Consider the following 13186-nt stretch of genomic DNA (forward strand, 5'->3'; position numbering starts at 1 on the left):
TTAGCTGTTCAGCTGCCCTTCCTTTGAAGAGGGACCAGGCAGAAACAAAAATAACAGCCACCAAAGCTCAGGAAAGAGGCCACACCTAACAGATCCTGCCTTTAAGCCTCCTCAGTTACAGACACATAGAACTGTAGTTAGAAGGGACACCCAGGGTCATCTAGTCCAACCCCCTGCATTGCAGGAATTAGCTAAAGCATCACTGACAGATGCCCATTCGGCCTCTGCTTAAAAACCTTGAAAGAAGGAGAGTCCACCCAGCGGGGGACTTTTGGGGGTCTCAAATTTCAGCGGCACCTTGCGTGACGCCAAAATTGGGCACCCCCTGCTTCTCACGCTCTGCTCTGAATCATGGTTGCTGCGTCCCCTGCAATGCCCCCGAGGCTCCGGAGCCAGCGTGGCTGAACCGGTCGCGCTCCCCGAAATCCGCCTCTGGTCCACCAGCTGGAAGGTGTGCAGAGGAGGGTGTCCAGAGTGATCAAGAGTCTGGAAACCAAGCCTGATGAGGAGTGGTTGAAGGAGTTGGGTATGTTTAGCCTGGAAAAGAGGAGACTGAGATATATCTTAAGGGCTGTCATGTGGAAGAAGGAGCAAGCTTGTTTTCTCCTGCTCTGGAAGGTAGGACTCGAACCAATGGATTCAATTTACAAGAAACGAGATTCCAACTCAACATCAGGAAGAACTTTCTGATGGCAAGAGACTACATTAGAAGCTGGTGGACTCTCCTTCCTTGGAGGTTTTTAAGCAGAGGTTGGATGGCCATGTGTCAAGGATTCTTTAGCTGCGATTCCTGCGCCGCAGGGGGTTGGACTAGATGACCCTGGGTGTCCCTTCTAACTCTACAGTTCTATGATTCTAGGTTGAGGGAGGCTTGCCCATGTGCTCTCTTGCATTCTTCCCCATCTGCCTTTTACTTCCTCGCCATTTATGACAGCCAGAATCCAGCACCAGGGATGTCTCCATCGCCTGGCCTCCTGGTGATGAGTAGCAAACACACAGCCCTGTTCAGGGAGGCTTTTAATGTTTAATAGATTATTGTGTTTTATTTTTCTGTTGGAAGCCGCCCAGAGTGGCTGGGGAGACCCGACCAGGTGGGCGGGGTATAAATATTATTATTATTATTATTATTATTATTATTATTATTATTATTATTATTATTATTTGCAGAGTCAGGTTGCAAAAGTGCTATGCAATCAAGGTTTTAATCAAACCTTCCTCAAATATCAGATATTTCTTTTATTCTCTTTCTAGAATCGGGCTTCCACTTGACATCAAGATGGTCTGTTGGGTCGAGTTTCATTTCCGATTTCCAAATAAACGGTCTCTCGCTCTCTCTTAGGAGCTCTCCATCACCTTGTTGTGCATTGCAAATAATTCCGTCATTCGCTGCTGTCCTGCCCTTCTGCTTCCCCAGAATTGCATCTCAGCCTCCAGTAAACACTGTAATTCTAGGAACCACAGAGGACTCGTGAAAAATGACAGGAAGGGGACCATCGGAGGGAAGGTGCCGCCGTTACATTTAAAGAGACTTTACTGGCAACTGATCCGGTTGGTCGCTTGAGTGCAGCGTGACAAGATCTGCCCAGAATGATTTCATGTGGTCCTGCGTTTGTGGGCCTGCTAATCATTGATGCCACCCACTTTTCTCGTTAATGGACTGCTACTTCCCCTGGTGGAGCTCTGTTGCAAAAAACCACAGTCCTTGGACGCCTTCTGCAGTCTGTCTGGGCACACTGCATGTCTAAGAAGCACTTTGGTGGGAAGTTTCAAAAAGAGAGAGGCCTTGTGGGCGTGCCCCCCCCCTATCTCTCTGTGTAAACTTTGCAGAAGCAAAATTAACTGCAAACCCCCAAATTTGGGGTCCTCTCCAAATGTGTGCCAAAGTTTTGCCGATTCTTTTGCAGCATTTTGCAGCGAAAACCCTGCATCGCCCCACAAACTGAGCAATTGATACCCTCCAGACTGGTGCCAAATTGTCGCAGTACATAAGGGGGCGCAATCAGGTAGAGAATATCATTGCGGGGGGTTGGACTAGATGGCCCTTGGGGTCCCTTCCAACTGTACAATTCTAGGATTCTGTGATCAGCAGATGGTTTAATGGGGGGCTTATAGAAGCACAATGTCATAAGCGTTGGTGATAAGAGCTGTTCGCCTCTAGAACGGACTCCCTCGGAAGGCGGTGAGCTCTCCTTTGTTGGCCATTCTTCTGTCATGGATTCTTCAGCTGTGAATCCTGCATTGCAGCGGGTTGGGATAGATGATCCTTGGGGAGCCCGCCCAACACTACAATGCAGGGTGGAGTTTCTCCTGGCTTTGCTGCAGGGACAGGCAGTCTTCAGGACCGTGCCGTTGCCTGACATCATAGAAAAGGAGGGCTGGGGGGGGGGGAGAGAGAGAGAGAGACTGCTTTGCAGATTTACGTATAAGCTAAACAAGCTATAGCTTAGCGCCCCACTCTCTTGGGAAGTCCCCAAAAAAATTTAAGGGGAAAAAACTGCATGTACATTTCCAAACTATAAGATAAAAAACAAATGCAATGAAACTGAAACCTACCTACAGCAACAATGTTTGTGTGTTGTGTAGGCTCCTATGATGTAAGTCATGGGCCCCGCCTGCTAGCCTGCTCCCTAAAATATCACTGGTTTGCTCCATTACCTTCAGTAGCTTAGGGCCTCATCAAACCTAAATCCGGCCCTGATTGGAAGCCACTTCTTGGACCAGATGAAAGGGGCCTTGCCGTATCTCCCCATTGTTCCTGCCCAAACTACACTGGCATTTAGCATGGCAGCTGCCTTATGTTTACCAGAAATACCATCCAGGTCTGTTTTCAGAATTGGGACCTCTTGCATATTTTCTGGCTGCCTCAGCCAGATATTACAGAGTTGGGAAGGGTTCGGAAACGGGCACCCAAAACGATCAAGGGGATGGCGCAAGTCCCGTATTCGATGATGATGATGATAATAATATAAATATTAATAATAATAATAATAATAATAATAATAATAATAATAATAATATATTTATACCCCACCCATCTGGCTGGGTTTCCCCAGCCTCTCTGAGCGGCTTCCAACGGAATATTAAAATAAAATAATCTATTAAACATTAAAAGCTTCCCTAAACAGGGCTGCCTTCGGATGTCTCCTAAACGTCTGGTAGTTAAGATAAGGTTGCAGCCAAGTTTTTTAGTTTAGAGAACAGACTCCCACATGAGGTGGTGGGCTCTCCTCCTTTGGAGGTCTTTAAGCAGAGGTTGGGTGCCACTAATTCATGTGTGAGTGGGGGGTGGGTGGGTGTTTTGGGTAATTCATGTATAATCTAGTTGAGATTCTTGCATCTGCAGGGGGTTGGATTAAATGACCCTCAGGATCCCTTCCAGTTCTATGATTTTATAAACTTTAACAAGCTTTGGGGGCAGGAGAACCTTGTAGCTCTGCGCAGTCACACACACACACCCCCAACCTGGTGCCCTCCAGATATTTTGGACTGCTGGCTGGGGCTGATGGGATTTGTAGACCAAAGCATTGAGAGAGAGCAAAAGGTTGAGAAAGGCTGGCTCAGTAGCAGAGCACAGAAAGGGCGTTTCGGGATGGGAGTTTAAATTGCAAAATTGCAAAGTATGATGTTGCAAACAGGTAAGTGGCAACATTTAAAACAAAAATCACCATTCCCCCCCGGAAATATTACATCTCAATTAAATGTGTATGCAAGGATGCTCTTTGAGGATATAGGGTGGCATTTTGTGCCAGTGGCACCATGTAGATCAGGCATAGGCAACCTTGGCTCTCCAGATGTTTTGGAACTACAACTCCCATGATCCCTGACCACTAGCCCTGTTAGCTAGGGATCATGGGAGTTGTAGTTCCAAAACATCTGGAGAGCCAAGGTTGCCTATGCCTGACGTAGATGTTGCAAGGACCATGTTTGCACGAGGAGGACCAATCTAAACACCCCTGTCTGACGGCACTCAAGGCCCTGGATTTATTCCCCGGCACTTGCAGTTAAAATTATCTTAGGGTTGTGTCCCAGCGTTCCATGCCACTTTGCAAAGGATTCTGGGGTGCAACTTTTAAACTGTGCAGCTCAGGTGTATAAAGCACCACCGTGACTGGAGCCAGCCCTGGTTGCGAAGGAATGAAGGCTGACCCTCCAAGCCTGAATTTAAAATCTTTGTTGTTTAGTCGTTTAGTCGTGTCCGACTCTTCGTGACCCCATGGACCATAGCACGCCAGACACTCCTGTCTTCCACTGCCTCCCGCAGTTTGGTCAAACTCATGTTGGTAGCTTCGAGAACACTGTCCAACCATCTCGTCCTCTGTCGTCCCCTTCTCCTAGTGCCCTCAGTCTTTCCCAACATCACTGTCTTTTCCAGGGAGTCTTCTCTTCTCATGAGGTGGCCAAAGTATTGGAGCCTCAGCTTCAGGATCTGTCCTTCCAGTGAGCACTCAGGGCTGATTTCCTTAAGAATGGATAGGTTTGATCTTCTTGCAGTCCATGGGACTCTCAAGAGTCTTAAAATCTACATGGAGCAAAAAGTATTGTTACCCATTCATTCTGTGGCGCATAGCAACTTCTTTGGTTATGCTAAATTGTGGTGCTTAACTAAGTCAGCCAAAACCATTACCTAGGCAAAGGGACGGGCTTGGCAAGCTTGCTCTAGTACCTTCTACCCCCACAGATACAGGATCCCAAGAACTGGAAGGGACACAGGGCATCATCCAGACTTGCCCCCCAAACCCACAACACTTTCATTACACTATTTTAACATCTCACTTGCAAGAGAGAAAACTGAAATCATCTTTGACAGTGACCTTCTTGGCTGGTATAGGTGCATGCAAGCTGTGTGTGTGTGCGCGCGCGCGAGCACATAATACGTTCCCATAAATTTCCATAGTGACTCGATTGCAACTGGCAGAATCAGAGCCAAGAGCGACTGTTGCAGGTGGCAGGACCACTGCCTCGCTGTGCCTCTGCTGAATCAGTGCACACCTAGAAACCAGGTCAAGCAGGCCCTGAGAGACAGCTGGGCTGTGTGGGTTGGAAATCGGGGCTTTTCATTTCCTCGCAAAGGGATGCTGCTGATTCCCCATCGCAAGAAGTGGGTGATCTGATGTCCGTTGGTGATAATACTCTTTTTCTCCGTCCTGTGCAATTTCCATCGCAGAAGGATCTCAGCTTGGAAGGGCAGAGCAGCTCTGAGGAAGGCTTGCTTCTGGCAGAAATGGAGGTTGCCGATTGTTCAGCTTCCCCACACCATAACACAATGTATGAGTGAATTTGGCACGCCTCCAGACTCCTAATCCTTTACTGAAATGATGCCAGAGAACATAAACTGGACAGTTATTCTTCAGCCCTTTACCCAGCTCTCCATCGTCTTCCTCTCCTCACTTTTATCCCCACATCTTTGAATTGTACATTGTAAGCACCTTGGGGCAGAGACCCTGTATTCACCAGTTATTCTGGCATACTGTATTAATAACCAAGGAATAGTCATAGCTACCAGTTGCTTCTTCTGCCAGATACGGAGGCAAGCATCTTGCCTACCGGTACTGACCAGCTGTGACTGCTCAAACCCTTCTTATAATTGTTTGCAGAAATTTGCAGACTCCTTGTCCCAAACTTTAATTTCATTTCAGCATTTATTTCTATGTCATTTTTCCCTCTCCCAGAGGAAGCACAAAGCAGCTTACAATGTCATATGAAAAAAAATGCAATAACATTCTTCCATTTGCCTGGGAGCCAAATATAAATGCTTTGAGGCTCTTGTATCCCAGGGCATTCAGTGGCCTATGGCTAACAAGCAACGATGAACCTGGATGATCCATTTTCTGTGGCTCCTGCTCCCCTTTCATAGAACTGCAGAGTTGGAAGCGAACCACAGGGTCATCTAGTCCAACCCCCTTCAGTGCAGGTATTTCAACTAGATAATACATGACACATGGCCATCCAACCTCTACTTAAAAACTTCCATGGTACACGGGTGGCGCTGTGGTCTCAACCACTGAGCGTCTTGGACTTGCTGATTGGAAGGTTGGCAGTTCGAATCCCTGCAACAGGGTGAGCTCCCATTGCTCTGTCCCAACTCCTGCCAACCTAGCAGTTCGAAAGCATACCAGTGCAAGTAGATAAATAGGTACCTGGCAATTGCCACGGTTCTCTGTGCGCCAGTAACAGTTTAGTCATGCAGGCCACATGACCTGGAAAGCTGTCTGTGGACAAACACCGGCTCCCTTGACCTGCAAGTGAGATGAATGCCGTAACCCCAGTCGCCTTTGACCGGACTTAACCATCCAGGGGTCCTTTACCTTTTTAAAAAAGGTAAAGGACCCCTGACAGTTAAGTCCAGTCGCAGACGACTCTGGGGTTACAGCACTCATCTCGCCGAGGGAGCCAGTGTTTGTCCGCAGACAGTTTTTCTGGGTCATGTGGCCAGCAGGACAAAGCCGCTTCTGGCGAAACCAAAGCAGCATGTGGAAATGCTGTTTACCTTCCCGCCAGAGTGGTACCTATTTATCTACAGTACTTGCATTTTGACGTGCTTTCGAACTGCTAGGTTCGCAAGAGCAGGGACCGAGCAACGGGAGCTCACCCTATCGTGGGGATTCGAACCACCGACCTTCTCATCGACAAGCCCAAGCAGCAAAGTGGTTTAACCCACAGCGCCACCTGCTTTACCTTACTATACCTTTACCTTGCTTAAAAACCTCCAGTGATGGAGAGTCCATCACCTTTTGAGGGAGCCCATTCCACTGTCGAACAGCTCTTAGAAAGCTATATCCAATGTTTAATAGCAATCTCCTTTATTGGAATTTGAATCCATTGCTTTGGGTCCTACCTTCCAGAGGAAGAGAAAACAAGCTCGTTCCCTCTTCCACGTGAGAGCCCTTGGGATATTTGAAGATGGTTATCCTCTCAGTCTCATTTTAAGTAGAGGTTGGATGGCCGTCTGCCATGTATGATTTAGTTGAAATACCTGCACGGAAGGTGGTTGGGCTAGATGAGCCCTGGGTTCCCCTCCAGCTGTGATTCTCTGTTACATTCAAGCTTCACATAGAATTGTCCCAGCAGTCCTAGGTGCAGCCTGGAACATGCGGAGGGAGCACCTAATAGGGAGCCTAAACTAACTGAAAACGAACAGCTTCCTGATGGCAGAAGGTGTTGCCGCTTTCAACAGCAGCAGAAAGTTACAGGAACACAGAAACACACATGCTGGGGAGGATCCTAAACTCCCATTTGTGTGCTGCAGCAGCGATTTCAGATGGAAATGGTTGGTGAATGGGTTTGAGTTGCAGCTATTCTGAAGCATGGGCAGTAGCTAGACACCTCGCATTGAACATGCACAGTTAAAACACGTAGCTTCCGCCACTGTAGTTTGTTAAGGGTGGCTGTGGGAGGGACAACTACAGTTCCCAGGAGTCTGGAGGGGGGGGTGAGCCATATGTTTCAAATGTGCCTTAGATTTATGGTATGGATGTGACCTATTTGCTTAATCTCATTACCCTGATTTTCCTTTCTAATGGTGAGATTACTTCTGCCCTCTGCTTTCAGCAGCCAGCGCAAGGCCGTTCCAGAGTAAATGAACGCAATCTGGCACAGCAGGAGGCCCAGAGCCTTCTGCAGCGTGTCCTTGGGGTGTGTGTCGTGGGTGGGATGGAGGCAGGCGGAAGCGAGCAAAACAAGGGCCTGGAGGTTTGCCTGTCAAGCAGACACCCTGAGCCACAGCTTCCCAAGGAAAGCGCCTCGTGCAAAGGAGACAGTGAGACTTAATTTGCGAGCAAACATGCAGGAGCTTGTCCTGTTCACGGGGAGAAATTGGTGTTGCGAATGCGCAAGGGGCTCTCGCATTGCCACGCAATGTGCCCCAAATAATGTTTAAGGGCAGGGTGGTAGAATGAAAGCAAGATTTTCAGCAAATTTAACAAGATTTTCAGCAAATAGATTTTACTCAGCCCATCGTGTCTGTAAATGCTGGTCGGTTACATCTCGGGGTCTGTGACACTATGAGATAGGAGACATCTGCAGACACTCCAATCGTCCCTATTTTCCAGGGACAGTCCCGGATTTACAGAAGCCGAGCCAGTTTCTGATTTGATCCTGGAAAGTCCTGCTTTTCCTTAGGACGTCCCTATTTTCTTCAGAGAAATGTTGGAGGAAATGGAGTTATGCGACCCCCTCAAGCCAGAGATAACTAACTGTACAAGCTTTAGAAGACATCTGAAGGCAGCCCTGTATAGGGAAGAATTTTATATTTAATGTTCTATTATGTTTTTATACAGTATACTGTATGTTAGAAGCTGCCCAGAGTGGCTAGGACAACCCAGTCAGATGAACGAGGTATACTATTACTACTAATAGAATAGGACTTTCCAATTTTCATCGGCTAAATTTTTTGTTTGGGGGGGGGGGTATGCAATCAGCTTCTCAAACCATATTCAGCCCAGCCCTACCTAGTCCTCTGCTAACTGCTAAATTAATCTCTAAGCTTCTTTGACATGGTATGGAAGCAAATGAACCTTTTGAAACTGAAGTAACTGAGCTTTGAAATACAGTTTTCACTGTATCTGAAGAAGTGTGCATGCACACGAAAGCTCATACCAAAATAAAAACTTAGTTGGTCTTTAAGGTGCTACTGAAGGAATTTTTTTATTGAGCTTTGAAAAACACTCTGCATTTTCCTGCTGCTCATAAAAGATGCTTCTTTTCCCACTGAGAGGCAAGCCTCTCCCCCCACCCTGCCCCATTGACTTGGAGCTTATCCCTTTCCTGCCCCTTTCTCTCTCTTCCTGGCCTGGGCAGGGAAGGAGATCTCGGAGCCTTTGTTCACATCATTGGCGCAAACTGCATTCGGAGGACCAGGACCGCATTCCTCGAAAAGGATGTTGTAGAGTTGGGAAAAATAGGTTCAGAAAAGAGCCACCAAAACGATGAAGGGGGTGGAGATTCCTCTCCTTTGAGGAAAGGCTGTAGTATTCGGGACTTTCCAGTTTAGTTCTTGATTTCAGGAAGGCCTTTGACAAGGTGCCCCATGATATTCTTGTAAAGAAGCTGGTAAAATGCGGGCTAGACAATGCTACCATTCAGTGGATTTGTAACTGGCTGACTGACCGAACCCAAAGGGTGCTCATCAATGGCTCCTCTTCATCCTGGAGAGAAGTGACTAGCATCTAGATCAAGGGAAGTAATAGTACCACTGTATTCTGCTCTGGTCAGACCTCACCTGTACTGTGTCCAGTTCTGGGCACCACAGTTCAAGAAGGATACTGACAAGCTGGAACGTGTCCAGAAGAGGGCAACCAAAATGGTCAAAGGCCTGGAAACGATGCCTTATGAGGAACGGCTTAGGGAGCTGGGTATGTTTAGCCTGGAGAAGAGAAGGTTAAGGGGTGATATGATAGCCATGTTCAAATATATAAAAGGATGTCATATAGAGGAGGGAGAAAGGTTGTTTTCTGCTGCTCCAGAGAAGCGGACACGGAGCAATGGATTCAAACTACAAGAAAGAAGATTCCACCTAAACATTAGGAAGAACTTCCTGACAGTAAGAGCTGTTCGGCAGTGGAATTTGCTGCCAAGGAGTGTGGTAGAATCTCCTTCTTTGGAGGTCTTTAAGCAGAGGCTTGACAGGCATATGTCAAGAATGCTTTGATGGTGTTTCCTGCTTGACAGGGGGTTGGACTGGATGGCCCTTGTGGTCTCTTCCAACTCTACGATTCTATGGTTCTATGATTCTATGTTTTCTCCTGCTCTGGAAGGTAGGACTCGGAAAAAGAAAGCAAGTTTACTGTGTTTTCCGACAGAAGTTTATAAAATTACACATGGCATGAAGCTCAGACAGAAAAGGTTTACTCCCTCTCTCGTAACACTGGGACTCGTGGCCATCGCATGAAACTGCATGATGGGAGATTCAGGGCAGAGAAAAGTCCTTCCAGAGCACAGGCAAGCTGTGGGACTTGCTCCCACAAGAGGCGGCGATGTGGTTGACATCTGCGAGCAAATGTTTTCCCACAAAGATGCGATGCATATAACCCACCTCTAGGGTTTTGCCTCTCAAGCCTTGAAGGGGCCTTGCCTGCAGAGGCTGCCTTGAGCTGCAGAAGCAAGGAGGAAGCAAGGTGATTAATTTGGTTGCACAACCTAGGAACAATATATGCTAAAGCATGTGGCAGGATCCTGCTTTGCTGTGGTTGCTGTGTCTTTCTGAGGGAAGGGAGAACTCTTTCCACGTTTATGAGGATTTTCACAGCACCACCCATGTATTTATTCCATTTTGAGGGGCCTTTGCTTAATTACATACCACTTAAACCCTAAAGGACTCAGGCCCCCTATACCTGAAAAATGGCTTCCTTCCCCACAGACCTTCTCGGGTGCTGAGGTCGGCAGATTCCTACATTGCAGGGGGTTGGACTAGATGGCCCTTCCTTGGGGTCCCTTCCTTGGGGCCCCTAAGCTGCAAAACACCCTTTCTATAGAGGTGCATCTGGCAGCTCCATTAAACAGCTTACAGAGGATGCTCAAGATGCACTTCTACCGTACGCTCAGGGTTGCGGGTTCGAGTCCCACATTGGGCAAAAGGCCCTCGTGGTCCCTTCCAACTCTGCATTTCTACGATTCTCTAAGTGGTTTCCAAACATCCAAATAAAAGGCAAAGGCAAAAGTCGCAATGCAAATGCCACATTTTAGAGCAGGCATCCCCAAACTTCGGCCCTCCAGATGTTTTGGACTACAATTCCCATCATCCCTGACCACTGGTCCTCTTAGCTAGGGATAATGGGAGTTGTAGGCCAAAACATCTGGAGGGCCGCAGTTCGGGGATGTCTGTTTTAGAGCAACGTGAAACAATTCAATGAGATCTCCTTTTGAGCATCGATACAAACTAAAACTCTGAAATGCAGAAGAGAGGCAGAGGCAACATCCACCCAAAATGCATTTTATTTATTTCGACTTTGCTACGTTTCTTTTCATAGGTACCACCGGTGCTCTTATTTCTGAACCTGGAGAGGACTCTGTTGTCCCCATAGAGCCTACAATCTACCGTGGGAAAATCCAGGGAGGGGACAGAGAGGAAGGACAGTGGGGGGCTGAAGACAAGGCAATGCCATTACTATTTATTCATTGCATCTCTCTCTCTCCTTTTACCTCCACGGAGCCCTCATTTCTTCTTTAAACAGGAGGGAGGAAGGCAGAACCAGAAGATGCCTATGGAAGAGTCTTGGGCTCCCCACGGAAAGAGGGGAGGCAGAAACCACAAAGCAGGGACACTCTGACCCGAGCGCGAGAGGCCCTCACTTCCCTGCTGAGCTTTCTGCATTTGGGAGATTAGTACTCTGCCGGGTGGGATCCTGAACGAGCACGCTAGCCCCACATCCCAATGGTGTTTGTGGGGCGATATGCATGCTGGCTCAGCCAGGCTTTGCACCACACATGAGAATTATTACCATTTATTAAATTTGTGTACCTCCCTTCATCTGCAGATCTTGGGACGGCTTGCAACAGAAAAACACCAAGCAGGGGCGTTGCAATGGGGGTGGGCGATGGGGGCGGTCCGCCCCGGGTTCCACCCTGGGGGGGGGTGCCACGTGGCGCCCCCACCCCCGCGACTCCCAAGCCGAGCCTCCAGCCTCCCGGTAAAAAGTCCACGCCAAGTGGCACACCCCCCCCCCCGGCCGCCCTCAAAACCGCGCGCCTCCAGCTACAAACTCCAGGTAGAAAGCCCGCTCATTACGTAGCGACACCGCCCTCTGGGTGCATGGCAATTTGCCGCCCCGGGTGTCGCGGCGCCTCGCTACGCCCGATACCGTGCTTAGGAAACCAAACTCCTAGGACTTCCTAAGGGCTGGCGCTAATATAGTCCTTTCACAAACCAAAGTTTCTACTACTTGGGATGCTCCCCATTTTGCCTGAAAAAGCCTTCTGCCTTGGTGCGCTGAGAAGCCCCCAAAGGAATGAGGAAGTTCTTGTCTGCAGCAGCAAAGGTGCCCTTCAGGAAGTGTGATCAGGAAGCAAAAAGTCCTTTTCCGTTTTGGCCTGAAAGAAAGATAGCGCAGGGGCCCAGATTGTAAAAAAAGAAAGAAAGCAGGGACTCTCTGAAGACATAATTCCTGGTCCGGAAGCTGCAGTTAGTGCAGGATGCTGCAGCACAGTTGCTGACAAGAGGCCTTGTCACATGTGACACCTGCGCTCAACATGTCTGCACTGCCTGCCAAGCCAAATTCAATTAGTATACAAAGCCATTAGCAACTTGGGACCAGTTTACCCGAAAGATTGCCTTACCCAATATACGCCCAGAGTGCCACACAATCCCTGTTCCACATCTGTAAGAACTTGGTATTTTAGTGTGGCAGCACCTACAGTACACTTTGGAACTCCCTGCCTCTTGACCTCAGATACTGTGTTCTTTTCAGTGCCTGCTAAAAACACTCGTTTAGACAAGCCTGCCCAGATATTTAGAATGCTGATGCAAGTTCTAATCTGTATTTTAGGATACAGTTACTTTTTGAAGGTTTGGCAAGTGATCGTTGCTTATTTTTCTTACTGATTTGCCTTTTCTGCAAACCGATTTTTTAAAAAAACACAATCTAGTGGAGTATAAATTTAATGTAATGCAGTCAATGAAAAAATGCCCAATTTCAATTGTTTGTTTTACTGAGTCTATGAAGAATTATACCACGGCATAGGGTTGTCCCAGGAAAAGCAAACTACTGCAGAATGGAACACCCTGGAAAATCCATTTGGGGCGCTTTGCATTTTCCTACAATATAAAAAAATGCAAATTGTTGGGGTGCAGAGTGTGGCTGGAAGAAAGCACACACATGGAAGGCTAGTTTGGTCTCGCGGCCATAGGAGAGGTGTGCAAGTGTGCGCTCTGGTATGAGCAGGCCACACCTCAAAGATGGATTGCACCCCCACTAGAGATCATCATTCTGGATCACCAGCAAAAAGGAAGGCCACCTGTTGCCACTTTCAACTTGCAGGTTCACTAGATTTTGAGTTTTTGCCAAATAGTATTTTATTCCCCTATAGCCAAGAAAGGGACGCTCGTCTAATTGAATGACAATCAATAAACTGGTGCTCTCCAGAAGTTTCAGACGACAACTCCCACAATAGGAGTTGTATCTCCACCCCAATCGTTCAGCCCGGAGACCGGGGATCCATCTCTGGGGGTCTTATGCTGGTTCCCTCACTGCGA

Source organism: Zootoca vivipara, chromosome 7 (genome assembly GCF_963506605.1).
Source record: "Zootoca vivipara chromosome 7, rZooViv1.1, whole genome shotgun sequence".
NCBI lineage: Eukaryota > Metazoa > Chordata > Lepidosauria > Squamata > Lacertidae > Zootoca > Zootoca vivipara.